General features: G+C 35.9%; 1 protein-coding gene and 1 pseudogene across 11 annotated transcripts in view; both read right to left on the reverse strand.

The window, feature by feature from the left end:
- Positions 1–26122, reverse strand: part of R3HDM1 (R3H domain containing 1) — a 202263-nt gene that overhangs the window by 169394 nt on the left and 6747 nt on the right. The window lies entirely within an intron of this gene.
- On the reverse strand, positions 15048–17850 carry LOC109270330 (BRCA2 and CDKN1A-interacting protein-like; annotated as a pseudogene).

The following is a 26122-nucleotide window of genomic DNA, read 5'->3' on the forward strand; positions in this document are numbered from 1 at the left end:
GGGTTTAAATCCCTGATTAGGAAAGAAAAAAGGCAGAATAAGCCTAGGTTTTAGTCTGTTTTATGTTACTCAATCTTTAAACTGTGGCACCTTTTCTACAACGGTAAAATACATTTCTATATAAAGCTACAGCAATACGATCTAGTTATATAGGTAACTGATAAAATCATAAGATCCAGAGAACCTAAGCAGAGGAATTTTAATAGTTTTTTCCCCTCTGAAATCTAGTGAGTTGCTCCAACATGACAATTTTGATTTTTGGTTGTTTTTTTTTTTTTGTTTTTTTTTTTTTTAATATTTTTATTTATTTTTGAGACAGAGCATGAGCAGGGGAGGGGCAGAGAGAGAGGGAGACACAGAACCTGAGGCAGGCTCCAGGCTCCGAGCTGTCAGCACAGAGCCTGATGCGGGGCTTAAACTCACAGACTGTGAGATCATGACCTGAGCTGAAGTCGGACGCTCAACCGACTGAGCCACCCAGGCACCCCTGATTTTTGTTTTATTAAAGAATTTGTTAATGATTCTGTCTCTGCAACTAAGAAGGAACTTAAGTTTCTTGTTTTTTCATACCTAGTATTTTACAAAGAACCTGAAATACAGTATGTATAAGAAATGATTATTCAACTGTTCCTCCTGACCACAAATTACTATGATTTATGTGTCCTATCTTTTAAAAAACTGCTTTATTGAGATATAATTCACATACCATACAGTTTACTCATTTAAAGTGTCTAATTCAAGGCTCACCTTTACCACAACCAATTTCAGAACATTTTCATTACCTGAAAAAGCAACTCCATTTTCCTTAGCCATCATCCCCTAATTAGGAACTACTAATTTACTCTATGTCTCCAGAGTTTACCTATACATTTCATATACATGGAATCACATTAATATGTGGTTTTTTGTGACTGTTTTCTTTTACTTAGAATGTTTTCAAGATTAATCTATGTTGTAGCAAGAATTTCATTTTTGCTATCATATAATCTTCCACTGTATGGATACACCACATTTTGTTCATTTATCAGTTGATAGACGTGTTGTTTCCACTTTTTCACTATTTCAAATAATAATGTTGTGAACACTCATGTATAAGTTTTCTGTGAACTTACATTTTTTCTTTTGGTTATATACCTAACAGTAGAATTCCTGGGTCTATGGTAACTCATGTTCAATCATTTAAATGTTTACCCATTTGAGGAACTGGCAGTTTTTCAAAGCGGCTGGGCCATTTCGATAACCACGGTGGCAGAAGATTCTAGTTTCTCCACATCCTCAGTAACACTTGTTATTATCTGATGTTTTGATTATAGACAGTTAAGTATGAAGTGGTACCTCACTGTGGTTTTGATTTGCATTTCCTTGATGGCTGAGGTTGTCTATTTGCTTTTCAAATTCATTCCTGAATGCAACAGCAGGGTTATGTCATCAGCACAAAGGAGGATATGGATCATTTCACATTTGTATTAATTTGCTAAGGCTGCTGCAACAAACTACTGTAACTGGGTAGCATAAACAACAGAAATATATTGTCTCATAGTTCTAGAGGCTAGAAGTCCAAATTCAAGGTTGCTGGCAGGTTGGTTCCTTATGAGGGGTCTATTCCAGGAGTCTCTCCTTGACTTTTGATGGCAGTCTTCCTGTTTACATGGTGGTCTCCCTGTATAACCTCTATCTCCAAATTTTACCTTTTGTAAGGATATCAGTTATGTTGGATTAGAAGCTCATCATACTCCAGTAGGACTTCATCTTAACTATTTCTGCAATGACTCTAATTCCAAGCAAGGTTATGTTCTGATGTACCGGGGGTTAGCACGTCAACATAGGAGTTTTACATTGTGGGTGGGGTTACGATTCTACCCATAATAATGTTAAAAAAAAAAAAATTACGATTTACAAAAGGTGATATGGAAGGAAAGGACATAGCTGTGTCTTAGATTTCCCTTTAAAATTAGATTTTGCTCTGTCAAAATGCCTTTTCCATGGACCACGATTCCTACTGATACAGCTAGGAACATTTTCCAGTAAAACAAAAGCCTCAGATCTTTACTGTTATCAGATGGCTTGGCTCATAAACTGTTCCTCTTCACAGAATTGTAAGGAAGCTAATATAAGTGGAGGTTTTCTTAAAGAAATGTTATTCTTAAAAAAGGATATATTCCAATTTATTTATTTTTTGTTTATTTGAGAGAGAGAGAGAGAGCGCGCGCAAGTGGGGGAGAGGGCCGAAGGAAGAGAGAGAGAAACTTAAGCAGGCTCTACACTCAGCACACAACCAGACATGGGTCTTGATCCCATGATCCTGGGATCATGACCTGAGCCAAAATGGAGAGTCAGAGGCACAACCAACTGAGCCACCCAGGCACGCCCAGGAACCTCTACATTTCAGAAGTTTCTGGCAGTACATTGGCTTTCAACTTTTTCATCTATTGTTTTATTTTCATTTGTACCTTGGTGAATGTTAATTTCATCTGAAATACAAACGTCTTTCATACAACACTTAAGTTTTGAAGACTAGAAACAAAAATGAAAACGTTTTTAAACAAATATTGAACTTCTTCCAGATGTGAAGCTTAAAATATTTATGAAATAGTCAACTGATAAGGACATCAGAATTGTAGTATCAGTATTCCTTAGATGACCGATACTTTCAACCTTAATATGACTTAACTGTAAACTTGGGAAATCCTAAAAGTTTATAATGCATCTTAAAAACGGCTTTACCAATTAAGACAGAATACTAATTTAGACTAAAAATGTGTAATTATAATATGCTCTTAGATTGGTTTATTGACTGAAGAGTAAAGTTAATGTCTTAAAAAACACATACAACATATATTTTCCAATGTCTAACTCAGTCCTCTGAAAATGTGAAACGGAATAGTATCTAATTATATTTCTGATATACAGCTTCAATTGTTGCTGAGGAAAAAAATACCAGTACTCCTCATTATATTATTACTTTATGAAGCATCTATATTTAGGCTTCCAGGTACATGTACAGCACATTTTAACACAGTTAAGTATCATTAAATAATAACGGCATCTGATTTTTTAAAAGTAGTGCTTAAAACAAAGCCAAACAAATCCATGATATTAACAAAAAACACCTCCAACTCAACAAGAAAATGCCACTAAAAAATGGTCAAAGCACTTAAATAGAAATTTCTCCAAAGAAGGTATACAAAAGATAAGCCGTGAAAAGATGCTCACCATCACAAACTAGGGAAATGCAAAGAAAAGCCACAAAGAGATACCACTTCACACCTATTAGGGTATCTACTATTGAAAGATCAGAAAATAAGAAGTTTTGTGAGAATGTGGGGAAACTAGAACTCCTGCGAATTGTTAGTAGAAACGTAAGACGGTGCAGGCACTGTGAAAAACAGCAAGGTGAATCCACAAAAACAGAAAAACAGAATTATTATATGATCTTGTAATTCCACTTCTGAATATATACCTAAAAAAACTTGAAAGTGGGTTCTAAAAGAGGTATCTATATACTCATGTTCACTGCAGCACTATTCGTAGTAGCCAAAAGCTGGAAACAACCCAAATGTCCAGCAACAGATGAACAAACACACAAAATGTAATATATACATCAACAGAGTATTACTCAGACTTAAAGAAGGAAATTACCTACAATTTTGTTTTTCTTTTTCAAGACTACTTTGGCTATTCAGTGTCTTTTGTGGTTCTATACAAAATTTAGGATTATTTGAGTTCTGTGAAAAATGCTGTTGGTATTTTGATAGGGATTACATTAAATCGGCAGATTACTTTAGGTAGTATAGATTTTAACAATATTTGTTCTCCTGATCCATGAGCATGGAATATCTATCCATTTCTTTGCATCATCTTCAATTTATTTCATCAATTCCAGAGTTCATGTTGTATTATAAACCTGTAGTAATCAAAACAGTATGGTATTGGTACAAAACCAGACATATACATCAATAGAACAGAATGGAAAATTCAGCAATAAGCCCGCATTTATATATATGGTCAGTTAGTCTTTGACAAAGGAGGAAAGAATAAGCAATGGGAAAAAGACAGTCTCTTCACAAATGGTGTTGGGGAAACAGGAGAACTACATGCAGAAGAATGAAACTGGACGACTTTCTTATACCATATACAAAAATAAATGCAAAGGGTTAAAGACCTAAATATGAGAGCTGAAACAATTAAAGTCCAAGACAAGCCCAGGTGGTAATTTCTCTGACATTGGCCACAGCAACAATTTTCTAGATATGTATCCTGAGGCAAGGGAGACAAAAGCAATAATAAAACTGTTGGGGATGCCTGGATGGCTCAGCGGGTTGAGCCTCTGACTTCGATTCAGGTCATGATTTCATAGTTTGTGAGTTCAAGCCCCGTGTCGGGCTCTGTGCTGACAGCTGAGAGCTTGGAGCCTGTTTTGGATTCTGTGTCTTCCTCTCTCTCTCTGTCCCTCCCCTGCTCATGCTTTGTCTCTCTTTCAAGAATAAATAAAAAACATTAAAAAATTAAAAAAAATTAAAACAATGAAATTGTGCCATTTGCAGTAACATGGATGGAGCTAGACAGTATAATGCTAAGCAAAATAAATCAGAGAAAGAAAAATACCATATGATTTCACTCATACGTGGAACTTAAGGAACAAATAAAGTTTAAAAAAAGAGAAGACAGACAAACCAAGAAAAAGACTCTTCATGCGACTCTTGATCTTGGCATTGTGAGTTCGAGCCTCATGTTGGGTGTAGAGATTACTTAAAAATAGTATCTTTAAAAAAGAAAGAAAGAAAGAAAGAAAGAAAGAGAGAAAGAGAGAAAGAGAGAAAGAGAGAAAGAAAGAAAGAAAGAAAGAAAGAAAGAAAGAGAAAGAAAGAAAAGACTCTTCTCTAGAGAGAACAAACTGATGGTTACCAGAGGGGAGGTGGGGGATGGGTGAAACAGGTGGGGATTAAAGAGTACACTTATCATGATGAGCCTTGAGTAACATATAGAATTGCTGAATCACAATATTGTATACCTACAACCCATAGAACAATGTATGTTAACTATACTCAAATTAAAATAAAAACTTAAAAAAAAAAAGGAAATTCTGACATGTGGATAAACCTTGAGGATATGAGGCTAAATGAAATAAGCCAGTCACAAAAAGACAAATACTGTTATGATTTCACTCGAGGTACCTACAGCAGTCAAATTCATAGACATAGAAAGTAGAAGGCTGGCTGCCAGGAGTTGGGGAATGGGGAATTATTGTATAACGGGTATGAGTTTCAATTCTGCAAGATGAAGAGTTCTTGTGTTGGCTGCACTACATGAATACACGTTACTGAACATTACTGAACTGTACACTTAAAAATAGGTAAGATGGTAAATTTTATGTTACATGTATTTTACTACAATAAAAAACAAAACCAAAAACCTGCCAACCACTCACAGTTTCAATATATTTCTGTTGCAGGTTTAGGATTGCATACAAACTCATGAAGAGAGCACACATTAAATACACACATACATACACACAAACATACACACACGCCATATTCCAATGAGATACTGTATTGGTGTATAACTAGAGAGTGTAATTTTACACAAACACACTGAACCTTGAACAACACAGGTTAGGGATACTGACCCTTGCACAATTGAAAATCCACACATTAACTTTTAACTCCCTCAAAACTGAACTACTAATAACCTACTGCTGACTGAAAGCATTACCAATGACATAAACAGTCCATTAACACATATTTTGTACATTATATGTATTATATACTGTATTCTTATAATAAAGCAAACTAGAGAAAAATGTTCTTAAACGTGAGACACCTATAACCAGCAAATAAATGGAATCAGTAATCAAACATCTCCCAACAAGAGTCCTGGGCCAGAAGGCTTCCCAGGGGAATTCTACCGGGCATTTAAACATGAGTTAAAGCCTATTTTTCTCAAACTGTTCCAAAAAACAGAAACAGAAGGAAAATTTCCTAACTCATTTGACAAAGCCAGCATTACCTTGATTCCAAAACGAGACAAAGATCCCACCAAAAATGAGAATTATGGGCCAATATCCCTGATGAACACGGATGCAAAAATTGTCAACAAGATACTAGCGAATCAAATCCAACAATACATCAAAAGAATTACTTACCATAATCAAATGGGATTTATTCCTGGGCTTCAGGGCTGGTTCAATATTCGCAAATCAAGCAATGTGATACACCACATTAATAAAATAAAGTATAAGAACCATATGATCCCGTCAATAGACGAAGAAAACGCATTTGACAAAATACAGCATCCATTCTTGATAAAAACACTCAACGAAGTAGGGATAGATGGAACACACCTCAACATCACAAAGGCCATATACAGACGACCTGCAGCTCACCTTCAATGGGGAAAAACTGAGAGCCTTTCCCCTACAGTCAGGAGCAAGGCAAGGATGTCCAGTCCTACCATACTATTCAACACAGTACTGAAGTCTTAGCCTCAGCAATCAGATGATAAAAAGAAATGACAGGCATCCAAATGATCAAGAAAGAGGTCAAACTTTCACTATTTGCCGATGACATGATACTTTATGTAGAAAATCCAAAAGACCACCAAAAAACTGTGAGAACTAATAAATGAACTGAGCAAAGTCAAAGGATATAAACTCAATGTGCAGAAATCTGTTGCATTTCTATGCACCAATAACAAAGCATCAGAAAAGGAAATCAAGGTATCCATCCTATTTGTAAACGCATAAAAAACAATTGAGATACCTAGGAATAAACCTAACTGAAGAAATAAAACATCTGTACTCTGAAAACCATAGAACACTTATGAAGGAAACTGAAGAGGATACAAAGAAACGGAAAAGCATTCCATGTTCATGGAATTGAAGAGCAAACATTGTTAAAATGTCTACACTAGCCAAAACAATCTAGATATTTAATACAATCCCTATCAAAATACCACCAACATTTTTCACAGAGCTAGAACAATCCTAAAATTTGTATGGAACCACAAAAGACCCTGAATAGCCAAAGCAATCTTGAAAAGGAAAAACAAAACTGGAGGCATCACAATTCCAAATTTTAAGGTATATACAAAGCTGTAGTCATCAAGACAATATGGTACTGTCACAAAAAGAGACACATAGATGAACAGAACAGAACAGAAAACCCAGAAATGGATCAGAAAAACTATATGGTCAACACATCTTTGACAAAGCAGGAAAGATTATCCCCTGGAAAAACGATAGTCTCTTCAACAAACGGTGTTGGGAAAACTGGACACAGACATGCACAAGAACGAATCTGGACCACTTTCTTACCCCATACACAAAAACAAATTCAAAATGGTTGAAAGACCTAATATGAGACAGGAAACGATCAAAATCCTAAAGAACACAGGCAGCAACCTCTTTGACCTTGGCTGGACCAACTTCTTACTAGACATGTCGCCGAAGGCAAGGGAAACAAAAGCAAACATGAAATACTGGGACTTCATCAAGATAAAAAGCCTCTCCACAGCAAAGGAAAAAAACAAAACTAAAAGGATGCCTATGGAATGGGAGAAGATATTTGCAAACGACCTATCTGATAAAGGGTCAGTATTCATAATATAGATTTTGAAACTTATCAACCTCAACACCCAAAAAACAAGTAACACAGGTAAGAAATGGGCAGAAGACATGAATAGAAACTTTTCCAAAGACATCCAGAATGCTAATGGACACATGAAAAGATGCTAAACATTACTCATCATCAGGGAAATACAAACCAAAACCACCTCACATCTGTCAGAGTGGCTAAAATAACACAACTAACAACAGGTGTTGGTGAGGACGCAAAGGGAACTCTCTTGCACTGTTGCTGGGAATGCAAACTGGTGCAGCCACTCTGGAGAAAAGTATCAAGTTTCCTCAAAAAACTAAAACTAGAACTGCCCTATGATCCAGCAATTGCACTACCAGGTATTTACCCAAAGGATACAAAAATACAGATTCAAAGGGGCGCACACACACCCTGATGTTTATAGCAGCATTATCAACAACAGCCAAACCATGGAGCCCAAATGTCCACTGATTGATGAATGGATAAAGAAGATGTGATTTATAAATGCAATGGAATATTAGTCAACAAAAAGAATGAAATCTTGCCATTTGCAATGACGTGGATGGAACTAGAATGTATTAAGTGAAATAAAAGAAAACAGATGAAATATGGGAAGGGAGAGAAAAAAAAGAGGGGAAACAAACCATAAGAGACTCTTAATGATAGAGAACAAACTGTGGGTTGGTGGAGGGAGGTGGGTGACAGAAGGGCGAGGTAGGGGATGGGTACTAAGAGGGCACTTGTGATGAGCACTGGGTATTACTGTATTTAAGTGATGAATCACTGAATTCTACTCCTGAAACCAATATTGCACTGTATGTTAACTAAAATTTATATTAAAAAAAAGAAAGAAAATCATGAGAAAATACATTTACAGTACTATAACGTATTTATTGTAAAAAAAAAAAAAAAAAAAAAAGCAAACTACATAGAAGTAAACCCACGCAGTTCAAATCCATGTTGCTTAAGGGTTAACTGGATACATAATTTCATATATATATCTTACATATTTCATATGGAAAAATCATACATAGGAAATAAATTACTTGATTTAAACTTTTTGAAAGGTTGCGATTAATAGATATGGTAATCTTTACCACAGCAGAGATTTCAGCATTTTTTTTTTCTGCTACCACACACTTTAGAGATATAATATACTCCTTTCAGAAATCTCAAATGGGGAGGAGAAGGTTTAATATAAAAGAGGCTCCCTCCTCATATCTCTTTGAGGGAAAACAACCTTTCTCCTTCCTATTTAAAAATTCTCTAATTCCTAGAATGTAAACAAAATGAACAAATGACAAGGATGAGAATACTGCAAACAGTACAAACACAAGCCAGTAAGCTTCTTTTAAGAGTTTTATTTTACTCATTACTGTGTTTCCTAGAAACCCTATCACACTCTGGCACATAGTTAAGGATCAACGCATTGTAAAGAAAGAAGAGTAGGCTTGAAGGAGAGGCCATTTCTTCACTTGACAGTCATAGAAGAAAAAAAGAGTATGGGTATTGAGAGAGAAAACTTTTATTTTTTTATTTTGGAGAGTGTGTAAGCAGGGAGGGGCAGAGGGAGAGAGAGAGAGAATCTTTTTTGTTTATTTTGAGAGACGGAGAGCATGAGAAGGGTAGGGTCAGAGAGAGAGGAGAGAAAGAGAATCCCAAGATGGCTCTGTGTTGAGCCTGACCCAGAGCTCAATTGCACAATCCTGGGATCATGAGGTGAGCTGAAATCAAGAGGGGGACGCTCAACTGACTGAGTCACCCAGGCACCTCTAGACAGATACTTTTAAAGTATCCATAGCTAATTCAGTGATACTATATTATAATAAATAGCCTCAATGTCTTGAGTAAAATAGGAAAGAAATTCATTTATGAAAATAAGAGTAAGAGGAGGCAAGGGGGTTTAAAGATACAGAAGAAAACTGTAAATGGAGATCATATTACAAAAGAGATAATTAGAAGTATTACAATCCAAGTCCAAGCAGACATTGATTAAAGAAAAGGGCAAATCTGCTTATTTCTGTATCTTCTTTTACCATCACCCGCATATCGGAAAAAGCATAGAAAGGAGACCACATGGGTAATCTAGAAATGAAGGTCAGGACCCTAGCCTCAGTGAAGACAGACAGAAAAATGAGAGGTTACTGTGACACAAAATGGGTGAACACGTGGCTAGCTATCTCTCTGAAATGGTTTCTACAAAAGGTAATTTTAATATGGCTTAATATGGCATACTACAAAGCATTTTTTTTCAGGTTAGTATTTATCCTCAGCAATTATGCTACCAGTTTCTTATATGGCAGTGTTCAAAATAAGACACTATTAATTAGTGGTTTTGAAAATCAATTCTCTGAACTAGACAGAAACAAGTTCCTCAATCAGCCATGAAGACATGCTTTGGCCTAGAGAGGAACGAAACATGAGAATATCAGGAAGGATAAGCACAGTTCTGTGTTCATGGCCAAATCAACCTAACACAGTATTAGGACTGGAATATGGCATTAACTGGAGTATAGGTATTAGGCTAATTTATAGGACATGAGTCATCAGTTCATTTAACAAAGGGTATCTACCAGCTATCAGATTGTAATCATTTCTTATCAAAGTTGCACTTAAACCAAGGGAGAGAAATTTTACTCAAGTCAAGGTTTTGACAAAATTTTACCTTGAAGTATAATCTGTCTGAATTTAGGAAAAAGAAGTTTCTTTTTCTAAATCTGTTACTAAAATCTCCTACAGCAGTGAGGCTGAGCTCTACTTTTCCCTGAAATCAATACCAGATATCTAACTATATTTAAATACACATCAATTAAATATGGTGGTATACAAGGTATAATTATCAAGCTGACAAAGCCCTTCACCTCAGGTAATTTTTAAACGGAGCAGTGCTTCTTTGACTGGGTGTAGGTGAAAGGCAGGTAGTAATGGAGAGGAAGCTATGTGCATGTTGAACTACATATAACACAAGATTCAGAGTAATAAAAGTTAAAAATAACACATACATAGTGCCTCAAAAGAACATATGGGAGAGAACACTTCTGGTTTATGTTTCAAAATGAAACTTGAATTTAACAACAGGTTCTTGAAACATGTGTCATACGTAATAAGGGAGAAAGGAATAGTAAATGGTTATTCCTGTTTGAAGAAATATTATAAGACTTGAAGTGAGAAACTTGATGAAAATTTTAGGGAACACTCAGTTGTCTGAGTAGGGTTAATCCTGTGTGTTAAGAAATGGTGAGGTAAAATAGGAAAAGCTTTATCCATTTCATCTTTAAAGGTTCTTTTTGGCACACACAGGGGATTAAACATGTAGGAGATTAAATGAAATTTTATTATTCCTGTGCTCATCAGTGTTTGTGGCATCCCCTGTTATTGTTGCTTATCTATTTTCTTATCGTTCTATCAATTATTAAGTACATATATAATTTGAAACTGCTATGTTTTCCTTTTGAACTGAGCTTTCTACCTTCATCAAGTCTTGGTTTTTATATCCAGTAATATTTTTTTTGCTTTAGAATGTATTATGAATAAAGTTACATCAGTGAAAAATAAAAAGCAAATGGTGAGGTAAGAATTAAGGCAGAATGTTGTTCCACTGTACCCTGTATGTACCTTAACACACCTTTTAAAAAAACAAAAAACAAAAAAATTATCAAGTGGATTTGTAATTACTTATATAGAGTGCCTCTCTTACGAGGATGAGCTCCTCCAGGGCAAGAGTCCAAATCACTGATTTCTGTATTCTCAAAGTCAAGGCTCGGCACATGCCAGGTATTCACTAAATGTTGTTGTTGTTTTTTTTTTTTTCAAGTAATTGCTGACTGAACAAATGAATGAACAGTATAGTAGGACCAGATCAGAGAGTCTTAAATGCTTATTATTTTATTCAGTAGGAGATTAAATGAAAATAATTTATGCAATGTCACATTTAAGGGACAGTTAATTCCTAGGAAATAAAAAAATTAAACAAAATTAATTAGAAAATTAAAACAAAAAACTAATCTAAAAGCCCTAAAAGTGTTAAAAGTATACATAATCCAACATGGGCTGAATGAAATTGTATTATTAAATTCTCACAACCTATTAAAAGTAGAGTATTTCCACCACTTAAGGTTATGAATTTGGCTTTAAGATATAAACAGCTGAACTGCTTTGTGTACTTCTTCATATTTTAAACAGTTTTCATCTGTATATTTGAAGTTAAGAAATTAACAAATGACAACATGAAAAGTATTCTCGGGACCTTCTCATTTCCCCCTCAAGTCTACATTCATAACCTCTGGGGATCCTTTATGACATTCCAGAAAAAAAAAAAAAAAAGATAATTTTCTTAAGCTGAACTTGCTTTGCTTCTCTAAATATATATTTTAAAAGAGAGGTCAAGAAAATAACAAGACATGAGGTGCCTGGGTGGCTCAGTCAGTTGAGCATTTGACTCTTGATTCTGGCTTAGGACATGATCTCATGGTTCGCGGGATCCATCCCTGTGTTGGGCTGTGTGCTGACAGTGCAGAGCCTGCCTGGGATTCTCTCTCCCCCTCTCTCTGTGCCCCTCTCCTGTACTTGCTCTCCCTCTCTCAAAATAAATAAACTAACATTAAAAAAGAAAAGAATGAGACAATATAATCTTAAATCTTCACATACGAGAAGGGCCCAATATCTTTGAATATTTCAGGACTCCATATGTTGCCTAAAATTCACATTCTTGAATTCTCAATTCTTAAAAATTCCTATTTTCTGAATTAAGCCATAACCTAATACTACATGAGTAATTATAATTTTTCTCTCCCTCTCTTCCAGATATTATTACTTTATAAGATATTTGATAGTACCAAAAAAAAGTGACAAGTTGACTATAGAAGACAAATTAAAAACCAACTTCCTGATAACCACAACTGAAGTATTAAATGCATCAAAAAACAGTAAGACAATGAAATCTGAAATCAACTATCTTGCCCAAAAAAACATTCAGTAGTTTGCCTTAAGAGAACACAACTTAAAATCCTTTAGTTTCAGATCTTTGCCCAAACTTAACTTTCCACTTTTATTTCTCCTCAGTCATCCTCAACTGCAGCCAAGCCAGACCACTCACCTTTCATTACCTATACTCACTGGTTCTCTTTTATTTTATTATTTTTTTAACGTTTATTCATTTTTGAGAGAGAGACAGAGTGCGAGCCGGGGAAGGGTAGAGAGAGGGAGACAAAGAATCCGAAGCAGATCCAGGCTCTGAGCCATCAGCACAGAGCCCGATGTAGGGCTCAAACTCATGGACTGTGAGATCATGACCTGAGCCAAAGTCTGACACTTAATTGACTGAGCCATCCAGGTGCCCCATGGTTCTCTTTCTTTAGAATGCTCTTTCATCCATGTCTGCCTAATGAATCAAATCTGTTCTCTAAGGTCTAGCTCAAACTCCAATGGACCCTTTCTTACATTGTCTTTATCTGTTACATCATCTACTTTCTTCCTCACAACTTTTCCTAACTTCTTCAGTCCAGCCATTTCTTATTCTTTTGAACTAATCAAGCATTTATTATTCAGTCCTTCATTTGGCACATTATTATTTGCTCTCATTCTCTCAGATAAATATGTACAGATAAAAAGTAACTAGTTTTGGAGACAAGAGTAGTTACTCCGTAACTATGGACAAGTCTTAATAATCCCTTGTAAAACATCTTACTATGAATAATTCATGAGTTTCCCCAAGTTAAATTAACAAGCTGTTTTATTTCTCCACTGTTATTGTATGCTTAGAAGACAAATTATAATGGCAGACTTGCCACAGTATCAATTAAAAAAATACCCAGCTTCTCTTCCAAATATATATTTTGAATACATGCAGTTTACTGTACATGCATTATACCTCAATAAAGCTAAAAAAAAAAAAAAAAAAAGTAAGGCCCTTGCTCTCCATCCAAAGAATTTTTGGATGAAATATTATGGTGTGGATAATTATACTGAAGACTGTATTGCTTGATAGTATGGCCCATACAAGAGTTGGCTTGAGTTTCTGGCTAATGGAAATACCATGAGGCTACAGTTATGTTGGGATACACATAAATTGCTAACTTTCCAGCCATTTCTTAACTAATTTCTTAATTATGTACCATTGGTGGTAAAAGGTGATCAAATCACCCTCCAGAAATAATTAGTGCACATTCTTTATACTGAGTCAAATATGTTGCTTTCATCTTAAAGACAGCCACATAATTAGCAAATTAAAAAATCTTAAAACTTGAATGGGCATCTCTGATACTGGTATAAAAGTACATTTCTCAGGATGCCTGAGGTGGCTCAGTAGGTTATGCATCCGACTTGGGCTGGGCTCAGGTCATGACATTACAGTTCGTAGGTTTGAGCCCTGCATCGGGCTCTGTGGTGACAGCTCAGAGCCTGAAGCCTGCTTTGGATTCTGTCCCCCTCTCCCTCTGCCCCTTCCTGGCTTGCACTCTCTCTCTCTCTCAAAAATAAACAAACATTAAAAAGTTTTTTTAAAATACAGAATTCTTACAAGTGTCTGACTTAAAAATATTCTCAAATCCCCCTGACCCCAAATAAATAAGAACTAATGGTATCACATTCTATCCTTCTTCTGTAACATAGCCTTGGAATCTGAAAGTACTTCTTCCACCCCCACCCCCTACCCTGCCATTAGTTCTTGCTCCTAGTTCTCAAGTATGAAGAACATGTTCATGAGTTTCTCCTCTCCTGTCATCAAACTCAAAGGGAAGCTCAGTTTTGCTCACTGCCCTCCATCCTGAGACCACTCAACTTCCAGAAACTTATTTCACTTTGCTATCCCATACTCCCTTGCTCCTAAGAACCTAACATGCATGTTATAAAATACTCCTCTATCATTACTTTAAGGAGAAGGATGGTGTTAGCCTATCAAAAGAAATTATTCCTCTCCCATTTTAACTTGCAACTCACTGTCCCATTAAAACAATGATAATGGGTTCTGGGTTACAGAGACACACCAGCATTCTGCTAGAATAATATAAATGTGCTTGACCTTGAAATTGTTAAAAACGTATTTCCAGGCCTTTTTCTTGGAGATTCTGATCTAGCAGATAGCAAGTGTGTATTTAAATACTCTAGGTTAATTGTCAGTAGCATAGCCATGTAATTTATTGTCCAAAGCAGGGCACTTCAGAGTGAAAGAGGCTACTTTTATAAGTATGCCAGAACAACAGGCATCAACAGGGACTGTCCTAGGCAAACTGGTGACTATCCTATTTATCAGGTAAGTTTGGAAAACACTGATGAATTAGTCTCTCTCCAATTCTCCAATATAACTAATATGTAATGTGTTCAAACATACAATGGCATTTTATGTGACAAATAGAGCCTAAATACTGAGTAATTATAGAGTTCATAAAAGGTATACAAACAACATCTAGATATCAAAGTCTACATAAAATCAACAGGAGCCAGTAATAAATACATGAAAAGATGTTCACCATCTTTAATCATTAGAAACATGCAGATCAAAACCACAAGATATTACTACACAACGACTAAAATGGTTACAATCAAAGACAGACAATGACAAGCACTGGGGAGTATGTGGAGAGACTGTAACCCCCTCATACTGCTACCAGGAATGCAAAATGGTGCAGCTACCCCAGAAAACAGTTTATCAGCTCCTCAAATGGTTAAACACAGAGTCATGATATGACCCAGCAATTCCATTCCTGGGTATATACCCAAGAGAAACGAAAACATACATTCACACAAAAACTTGTTTGCTTATAATTACAGCAGTGTTATTCACAATTGCCAAGAAGTAGAAATAACTCCAATGCCCCTCAGTTGAGGGATAAAAAAAATGTGGTCCATACAGTGGCATATTATTCAGCCACAAAAAAGGAATGAAGAACTGATTCATGCTACAATGTGGATGATCCTTTAAAAACTATGCTTAAAAGAAAGTCACAAAAAGTGACATACTGTATGATGCAAATCTACAAAGACTGAATGTAGGTTAATGGTTCTCTAGGTCTGGGGGAGGAAGAAAGGACCACGGAGCATGACTGTTAAAAAAACAAAAACAAAAACAAAAAACCCCCATATTCACTAAATAGGCTTCATGTCCAGCATGGAGCCCAATATGGGGCTTGAACTCATGACCCTGAGATCAAGACCTGAGCTGGGTCAAGTGTTGAACACTTAACCGACTGAGACACTCAGATGCCCCTCTTTTTGAAGTGATGTTAATGTTCTACAATAAGATTATGGTGGTGACTGCATAATTCTGTGAATATACTAAAACCCAATGAACTGTAAACTTTACATGGGTGAATTTTATGGTATGTCTGTTATATCTCAATTAGGCTGTATAAAAATACCAGTAGGAAAAAACCCAAGACTGGCCAATAAATTTCAACACGGTTTATATGTCAGATTATATAGAAACAAACAAAAACACCCATGCCACATCTTGAAATCTTATGGAAATTTTTAACAGTGCTTGATTGAGAGCATCTGACCTACTCATACTCAAATGCATATTTATGAAAACCAAGTCCAACTCCTTAGTACCTTTAGGATCTTAATACACCTGACTTGTATTCTGGTGCTCCTCAATCCCCAATATCTGCAACACTGCACATCTCAATTTCTGCCTACTCCCTCCTTTCATGGCAATAATTTATAAACATTCTTGTGAACCTGTATTGTTGAAAACTTATGTAAATCACTGCTGTTTGCTTTTGCCAGAACACATTTATTGAGATCTTGAATTGGATAAATCTTACCTTCCAAAAAAAAAAGTAATCAAATTCTGTAATTCATTTCAGTGTGAAATATACTGAATTTCCTCCAGGTTGGATAAACTTTAGTCAGAAAGACCATTCCAGATATAAAGAAAAATATTCCAGACAACCAGGAAAACTATTCATGGAATAGATGTTAAGCACTTTTTTCCCCATTATTTAAAAATAAAAAATGGAAGTTTTTATTGAGTTCTAAATTACTACTCCACGTTTTCCTTCTTACTGGAAAAGCTCTTCATCAACCATTCATAATTTGACCTTTTTTTTTTTTAAAAGCTATTTTGTAAATGTGTCACAGACACAGGTGACAACCCTACTTTTTTTGTAGAGGGACTTAATCTGAATAAAGTGATGAGTTTTTCAGTAAATCTGAGCTGTTTTCTGGTAATTTTACAAAAATGAAAACCAGCCCCCTGCTGCCCATGGGAAATGGGTCAGAGAGAGAGATGCTCTTTCAGTTTACCCATGATTTCATCCATCTTGTCACCTGGAATCAACATCACAGTTTGCAAGGGCTTCATTGGGACGTCGTCAAAGGACCACCTGCCTCCCAGACAGGTGTCGCTCTCTTCCTGCACCGAGTAGTTGGACTTCAAGATTGCCTTCTCATAGAAAAATTCTTCCTCTGCACTTGCGAACATTAACTCATCTTTTTCTTGGCTGCTCCATTTCTTTTTGGGATTGTTTTTTCCAGCTTCCACAAACATCTTGCTAATCAGAAAGTAGAAGGAACACTCTCCACACAGCTTGTTCGTTCCGTGTGCCTCTGCCAGTTCTTTCTGGAGCTGCTGGTGCATGGGCAGCGTGATCTGAGGAGGAACGTTAATGAACCTCTCGTTGAGGAGAAAGCCCACAGGCTTGGAGGCGTCGTTGAAAAGCGCGTCCAGCTTTTCAACCGAGATCTTTCCACAGCTCTTCTCACAGGAGCTCAGGATCAACTCTTTAATTTGTTCAGCACACTGCGTACCCTTTCTTTCAGTTAAATTTAAAAGACTTATGAATCCAAAAATCTCATCTTCATCCACATCGTCATCACTGTCTTCTGAAACATCTGTTTGCTTAATCACACTCCCGATGTGGTTTTGTTGAATTAAGAAATCAGTTAGTTCTGCAATGTTCACAGGAGCCTTCAGGAAAAGCTGCTGCAGTTAACTTCTTAATTCTGTCATAATCATTATCTGAGATGGAATACACTTCAAATTCAACATTCGCTTCCTCGTCGACGCTCTCGTCGTCTTCATCCTCTTCTTCGTCACTGTCTTTATCGTCTTCGTCCTCATCCTCCACTTCATCTTCCTCTTCTTCCTCATCTCACGGGACCGGAACACCTGGAACCTGTGGAGCCCCACTACCCAAGGCATGCCACTTGGGCCTGGACGCCATACAAGCCTCTGTCAAGCACTTTTAACAACAACTAGCAATTAATTTTAAAATGTTCTACTTCACAAAATGTACTACATTAAAAAAATACATCCTGGTTTACAAAATAAGACATTATGTTTTTTTCTGTAACAACTTCCCTAAAAGCCACTTTTTTAAAAAGTTTATTATTATTATTATTATTATTATTATTATTTTTATTTTGGGAGAGAGAGAGTAAGCAGGGGAGAGGCAGAGAGAGAGGGAAAGAGAGAGAATCCCAAGCAGGCTCTGCCCTGTCAGTGTAGAGCCTGACACAGGGCTCAAACTCAACTCAGGAACCCTGAGATCATGACCTGAGCCCAAATCAGGAGTCGGAAACTTAACCGACTTAGCCACCCAGGCATCCTCCCTAAAAGCCACTCTTAATACACAATCTAAATAAACACAGTATCTTTGTCATGAAAAAAACACCAGACCAACAAGCAAATGTCATTCTATAGCTACTGAGTGACTTTACGCGGAATTTAAATTTTGGATTAGATCAAGTCAGTGAGTTAAAAAGAATGTACTATGCTTTCCATACTATTACAATGCATATTTTCTCACCAGTAGACACACACAAACTCTTGCACAGTAGACATAAAACAAACTCTTTACTAAATAAACTGAAATTATTTTTCAGTTATATCACAGGCAATGTATGCTGACTTTTCAATTTCTTAATTAGCTCACTGAGTGGTGTAGGCTCATTTATAACTTGGTCATAAACACTAGCATTTGAATCAGGAGGGAAGGAAGGTCTTCTAAGTACATAAGTAGTTTCGAGCAAGTAACATTAGAATGTCTAGAAGAATAAAGCACTGAGTCTGTAGTAAGCATGATAAGCAATCTATCTTGAAATATTCCCCAATAAACTTGCCTCCATTAAGTTCTGGGGCCAAAAAAAAAAAAGGGGGTATATTAATTGACCTGATTAATTCCTTTATATTTGGTATAGTACAAAGTTGGACTTGTAGTTTAGAGATGATTCTTGAAGTCCTGGCCAGGCCGTTAACTTAGTATCTTTGAAGCACAGGATGTCAGATGAAAAGCTGTGAGAGAAATGAGATCAAGACAAGAATGCTTGTATTCTTTATAACAAGGCTTTATGATAGGATATGTAAAAGCAATTCAGTTAATGTTACCTGACCACCAACTTTCACTTGGTTCTGTATTTTGCATTTAGAAGGTTTAAACCCCACGTTATCCTTGGAAATGCATATATTGATATATTTCATTAAAAACCACCAAGTGAGACTCTTCTTTTTCTTTTCAAAACATTTTATTTTTAAGTAATTTCTACATCGAATGTGGGGCTTGAACTTAAAACCCCAAGATTAAGAGTGGCATGCTCTACTGACTGAGCCAGCCGGGCATCCCTGACTCCTTTTTCATAGCTCATTCTTTAAGCTGCCCTATCTTTAAGCTAATTTGTTCAATGATGAGAGGAAAGGAGAGAGCAAGTAGGAAGTAGAGAAAGCAAGAAAAGGAAATGGAAGCTGCAGCCATTTAGAATATGGAAATTTTGACTCAAATGGATTTCTACTAAGTCATGAGCTTCTTGAAGGCAGAGGTATGTCTTTAAGGACAGAAGCAATTTAATTAGTAGCCATTTCTGTGATCTTAGTGGAACTTGTTTGTTTCACAAACAAGAACATCAATTATCCCTTATCTTAGTACCAGCATTTCTGTAAGCATTTTCACAAATGCCACATAAACCAAGAGAAAACAACATGAGAAAAGATGAATAATTTCCTTTCTAAAATTAAAGTACAGGTGTTAGATGCTAATAGAGTCCAAGTGGATATGAACTGTATTTAACATTTAAATCAATCCTCTTAAACTGTCACCTATCTTATTACTGGACTTTCCATTTCAGTAGTTAGGTAGACTCAACTGAAAAGTTGTGTAGCAGCTGCAGAAAAGCCATCAAGCAATTTTCATGTGCCACAAACAGCTTAAAAACTAGACTACAAAAGACACTTTACACTTTTTAAATTTTACATTTCAAAATCAGCATTCATTAGGTATAAAATTAACACTCACAAAAAGCCATGGAATGTATACACTGGACCTTATACCAGGTTAACCCTTTCATGTAATGTAATATGGCAACCAGAAAATTTCATTCTTTATTTACCTTAAAAATTTAATAAAACTTTAGAGTTGGAAAAGGCCTTCTAGATCATGAATTTAAGAGTTTAAACTTGGGTCTTTAAAATTCCAAAACAATTACAAGTAGAAGCAACATTCTTTATTTAAAAATAAACAAAACACACAGTACTCTTGCATAATAGACACAAAACACAACACAAAACATCATGTCTCTCTGGATTAAAGAATGATTCATATGAAAGTTAATGTCAAACTAATATATTCTTTAAAAATGACTACCTCTAAAATCAGTGCATATGCTGAAATGCTAACTTCTAGGAAAAACCTACATTTAATTACATCTAATTAACATAAATACCCAATTACCTAAAGTCAGTCAATGGACTAGGAAACACAGGTTAATCTTAAAATTTCAATAAGAATATTCAAAACTTTAAAAAAGGGGAATGATTTTATGGTTGGGTCAGCACAGCATGTGACTCTTGATCTCAGGGTTGTGAGTTTAAGCCCCATGTTGGGTACAGAGATTATTTTTTACAAAAAGGAGATGATTTTAAATAATCTTCCTACCTGCTCTTTGTATTACTAAGAATAGCAAGAAATGAAAAAGTTTGACAGTATTCTCAGCTAAATTGTGATTTAATATTATATTGACAAAAATTCAAGAACTAGGAAAAAATGGAATAAAGAAATAAATGAATGGATTTTTGTGCTATAATATTCCATGTTAGTAGGTGTTTCTAATTTCAAGATTTAAAACTTCTTGGGGAGCCTGGGTGGTTCAGTCAGTTAAGCATCTGAGTCGTGATCTTGGCTCTGGTCATGATCTCATGGTTTGTGAGATTGAGCCCCGAGTCAGGCTCCATGTTGATAGTGCAGAGCCTGCTTGGGATTCTCTCTCTTCATCCCTTGCTTCCTCTCACTCTCTCTCTAAATAAATAAATAAACAAACTTTAAAACAAAAAACAAAGCAAAACAAAACTTATTCTCAAATACTCTGAGTCAAACAGCTTTATTTATAAAAGCTAAAAACCAGGAACAGCACAGGGGTGGCAATCAGAAGAGAAAAACGAATTGTATATTTATGCAATAAAATTCTATTCTATAGTAAAAAAGGAAACATTCACACATGTAACAATGTAGATAAATGTGAAAAACATGTTGAGTTAAAGAAGACCTACACAAAAGAGTACATATCGTATGAATTCATTTATATAAGGCCCAGCACTAGAAAACATATGATGAAAAAGAATCAAAACTTTTGGTTGTTGTTTATTGGCATTATGGTAATGTTCTATACCTTGACAGACACCTGGGTCTATGTATACAATTTATTGAAATTTCATTAAATGGTTAAGTTCTTGATTTATGCATTTCTATGTGTATATTTACCCATTAAAAAAAAAATCAAATATTGACTGAACTCTAGCTAATTACATGAATGCCAAAGTGTTCAGGAGTGAAGTGATCCCTGAAATTTATTTTGAAATGTGTCAAAAAAAAATGAGATGGATTGGGGTACCTGGGTGGCTCAGTCGGTTAAGTGTCTAGCTCTTGATTTCGGCTCAGGTCATGATCTTACAGTTTGTGAGATCGAGTCCTGTGCTGGGCTCCAGGCTCACAGCACAGAGTCTGCTTGGGATTCTCTCTCTCTCCCTCAAAAATAAATAAATAAACATTTTAAAAAATGAGATGAGGGGTGCCTAAGTGGCTCACTCTCGGTTTTGGCTCAGGTCACAATCTCTCAGTTCGTGGGTTCGAGCCCTGTATTGGGCTCTGTGCTAACAGTGTGGAGCTTGCTTGGGATTCTCTCTCCCTCACTCCGTCTCTGCCCCCTCCAGCTTCTGCTTTCTGTCTCTCTCAAAAATAAATAAACTGAAAAAAATGAGATGGATTGACAGATATATGATTAAACAAACAGTACAAAATGTTAGTAACTGCTAAAATGAGTCCTCTATCAAACTTTATGTATGTTTGGAAAATTTCAGCAGATCTCTAAAAGGAACCCAGATACTAGAAGACAAATTTAAGTACAAGGTTAAAATGATTTTGAATTTAGCATTCTAAAACATCATTCAGGTATGATGGCAGAATAAAGACTTCAGGCATGTAAAGTCTGAAAAGGTTTACTTCTCAAGCAAACTTTTTAAGGAAAATACCTCAGGCTATTATCTAGCAAAATGAGTATTTTAAAAACCAATAAAGAGGAAGGATCCATTGAATCCGGCAAACAGTTGATTCAACCTTGGAGGGCAGAAGGGAAGTCCCAGGATGAGGGCAGGACACAAAAATCAAAGAGAAAATCTCTGAGGTACAGAAGTATCCATGATGGGAATGCAAGCTGGTACAGCCACTCTGGACAACAGTATGGAGGTTCCTCAAAAAACTAAAAATAGAACTACCTTACAACCCAGCAATTGCACTACTAGGCATTTATCCAAGGGATACAGGTGTGCTGTTTCGAAGGGACACATGCACCCCCATGTTTATAGCAGCATTATCAACAATAGCTAAAGACTCATAAATATGGACAACAAACTGAGGGTTTACTGGAGGGGTTCTGGGAGGGGGGGATGGGCTAAATAGGTAAGGGGCACTAAGGAATCTACTCCTGAAATCACTGTTGCACTATATGCTAATTTGGATGTAAATTTAAAAAAATAAAAAATTAAATTAAAAAAAAAAAAAAAAGAAAGAAGTATCCATGAAATAGAGACTGAATAACTTTGAGGGTATGGTGATGGTACACTATTGCTTGCCAATCAGAAAAAAAGGCTGTTAGAAACTCCAGAATTAAAAAGTTACAGAAATCCCATGCTTCCAACGTGTAACAAAACAATTTGACATGATATTGATAAATTGATGGAAGCATGAAAAAGAATCCATTTGACATTTGGTGCTAAGAACATTCTAGCTCGAGAGACTCATGAATCCTGATAATAAGACAGCAGATAAGGGAATGATAATCAACTACTGATCCACTGTACTGTTTGATTTTTATATGTAATGCACTGTTTTAAAAAAGCTTTTAAAAGTGCAAACTTTCCAAAAAGTTCATTTTAGAAATGTAGTAAGTTTTACACTGGTTCAGTTTTCATCTCAGTCAAAAAGAAAAGTTTACCATCTGTTGATGTATTGAATAAATATTTTTGATTTCAAAAGACACACAAGGTGGCAAAATTATCCAAATTAAAAAAATAAACAACCTGAGCACATTTCTGAAATCAGCTTATCAAAATGATCTAAAAATAGCTTTTAAAACTATCCTTCAAGACATTTCTTTCCTATGATTGTACCACCTTATAAAAGATAAAAACCTAAAACCACAAAGATACCATTATGGTCTAGCTGCCTGGTTCTGTGACAAGATCTAATTTGCTTTGAGGATTAGATCGAGTTTCTCACCAGCAATAATATGGAATACAACCTGGTAAGCCTAAGGTGGTGGTAAACAGCCAGGGGGAGTAAAATTGGGAGACACATACCTACTGAGGGCATCTATAGGGTTACTCTTCCTATCCCTTTTCCCTCTTTTTAGGACAACTGGGCCAAGCAAGTGGGTCTTAGGCCTGGGCAGGTAAAGTCTCCCATCCCTATCCATACCTTATTTTCTACTCTCTGGGGGCAAGGAGGGAGAAGGAGAGCCTATAGATGACACTGATATTGATGTACATTTATGATAACATTTCAATTATGTTCTCCTCCTCCAACTGGATCTTCTCTCCTTTGACTATACCCTCCTCTACATCAAATACTATATACGTATATACACATATACACACATACATACACATATATATACACAAACATAAACATACACAGGTATACAGATATGTACATACCTATATATATTCACATTTGTAGCCATATACCTGAAAACACGGAAACAAAGAAATAAGAGACAAGAAGTCCCTTAGGAATGTACTCCTGTCACCAGAGTAGTTCAAGCAAAGGCTAAATGACTTTTGCTTGATTGCTGTCCTGTCAGATCCTTATAATAGCTGGCTGGAAAGGCCCAAGCCAGGTATCTCCCCTTGTCCTCATTTCAACTCACTGGAAGAAGAAATGAAAAGTAGATAACTTTAGGACAAGCTGCCACTGGACTGATCCTTGAGAACTACTGCGGTTGGACCAGAAATTCTCACATTCCAACACAAAGATTTACCTACCACTCTATATAAATGCATCTTTTGGTTTAGTATTGAAAAAACAAGAAATCCTTTTGGTTTAGCATTAAAAAGACAAGTGAAGATTAAAGATTTAGGTTTAGACTTTGCTAATGTCCTTTAAAATCCAGTACATTTGGAATTAACAGGCTCTACAGTGGAAATGATTCATTTGGCTAAAAATATGCATAGCCGACAGTCCCAGAGCCACACCTCAAAGTGTTCCTAATGTACTTACTCCTTTAAATGCTGTCTTCGGGAGGACACTGAACATCAGTAAACAAGTATAATTTCCATTTCCATCTCCTCCATTTCATGGCCTTTGTACTTTGTTCCTTCTACCCAGAATGTTCTTCACTCATATATCTCATGGCTTGTTCTCTTACTTCATTCACGTGTTTGCATTTTCAAATGTCAAGAGGTCTTCCCTGATCACCCTGTCTCAAATAGACTGTATACCTCATTCTGTCAATCTTTAAGCTCTCAACCTTTTGTATTCATTACAATAATTTCTGTATTTCTATCTGACATTATATTTTATATATATTCCATTTCTTTGTCTCACCCATAAGAAAATGAGATCCAGGAGGGCAAAGGCATTCTCTGTTTTACAAAACCAATACAAAGTAAGTTTTCAATAAATACTTGCTGAATGAGTGAATTCACACTTTTCATTATTTTGTATAGTAATAATTGTATCACTTTAGCTTTGCATACAAATGCCAAGTTAAAGTTACTACTGTAATGACATAGAGTTCTAGTGGCAAGAATTATTTTTTTTAGAACTTTATACATGACTTGGTCCAGTATTTATAGAATCATTAAAAAATTGGAGTCATTTATGATTTAATTTTATTAATTTTAACAGGGGGGAAAATGCTAAAGGAACCATTCTCTAATTTAAGGCAGAGTTTTTTTTTTGGTTTCCTTCATTCTTCAACATTAATAGCAGGATGAGTAAGATGACAAATGATCTAAAGGAGGCATCAATTTTACTTCATTTCTTCCACCCCCCCCCCTTTTTTTTTTAAAAGATTTCATTTCTCAGTAACCTTTAAACCCAACGTGGGGCTTGAACTCACAACCCCGAGATCAAGAGTCCCACACTCCACCAACTGAGCCACGCAGGCCCCCTCTTACTCCCTCATTTCTGATAAATTCTTTTACCTTCTTTGTTGACCCTTCTTCCATTCCCTTCTTCACTATCATGATTTGTAGCTATAAGGGCTGATAATAAAAGACTAAATGAATAAAACTCAACTCTTAAGTAAACACCACCACAATAAACCAAGTTTACATGAAGGTTACCATGCTGTGATATGTAAACTTTTGGGGGGGGGGTGGAAATTAGCTAATCCCATACAATAGAGAAGGGTTGACAAGTCTAAATTAAAGACAAGAATCAGTTCTTTGGTGGTTTCTATATACCCCAAACTTCACAGGCACGATCTTGTTTCCTCCTTTCAAAGTATAGTGTCATTACCTCCATTTTACAGATGAAGAAACCTACTGAGAGGCTAAATTACTTGCTCAAAATCACATCAACTGTTCAGTGGTGACTTGTGATTTTTAACCAAGTCTTTGAGTTTCCAAAGATTTATTTCTTCCCACTGGACAAGCTGTTTTCACAATGTGGTCCAAGGACCACTGTGGATCAAGATCCTGTCAAAGGGTCCATGAGGTCCCTCACTTTTCTTCTATCTGTGTGTGGCCAAATTATCTTCTTAGATTTCAGCCAAAATCACATGTCCAATGAGAGTGAATACTAAAGTAGATATAACAACCCAACTTCTCCTGATAAGCCAAACATTAAGAAGATTTGTAAAACTGTAAAACAATCCCATTCTTCTTGCTATTTTTTTATTTTGAAATTTTATTTTTCATAAAAATGATTATTTATATTAACATGCAATGAGTTTATTATTCTTTTTAAGTGAATCACTACACGTTAAAGATATTTTCATTTAGTACTGTTAAAATGGTAATATTCTCCAAATTGCCCAATTGACCTGTTTGACATAATTCATATCAAAAATCCAAGCTGACTTCTCTGCAGAAATTGGCA

Source organism: Panthera pardus, unplaced genomic scaffold (assembly GCF_024362965.1).
Source record: "Panthera pardus isolate Hobbes unplaced genomic scaffold, ASM2436296v1 HiC_scaffold_10, whole genome shotgun sequence".
NCBI lineage: Eukaryota > Metazoa > Chordata > Mammalia > Carnivora > Felidae > Panthera > Panthera pardus.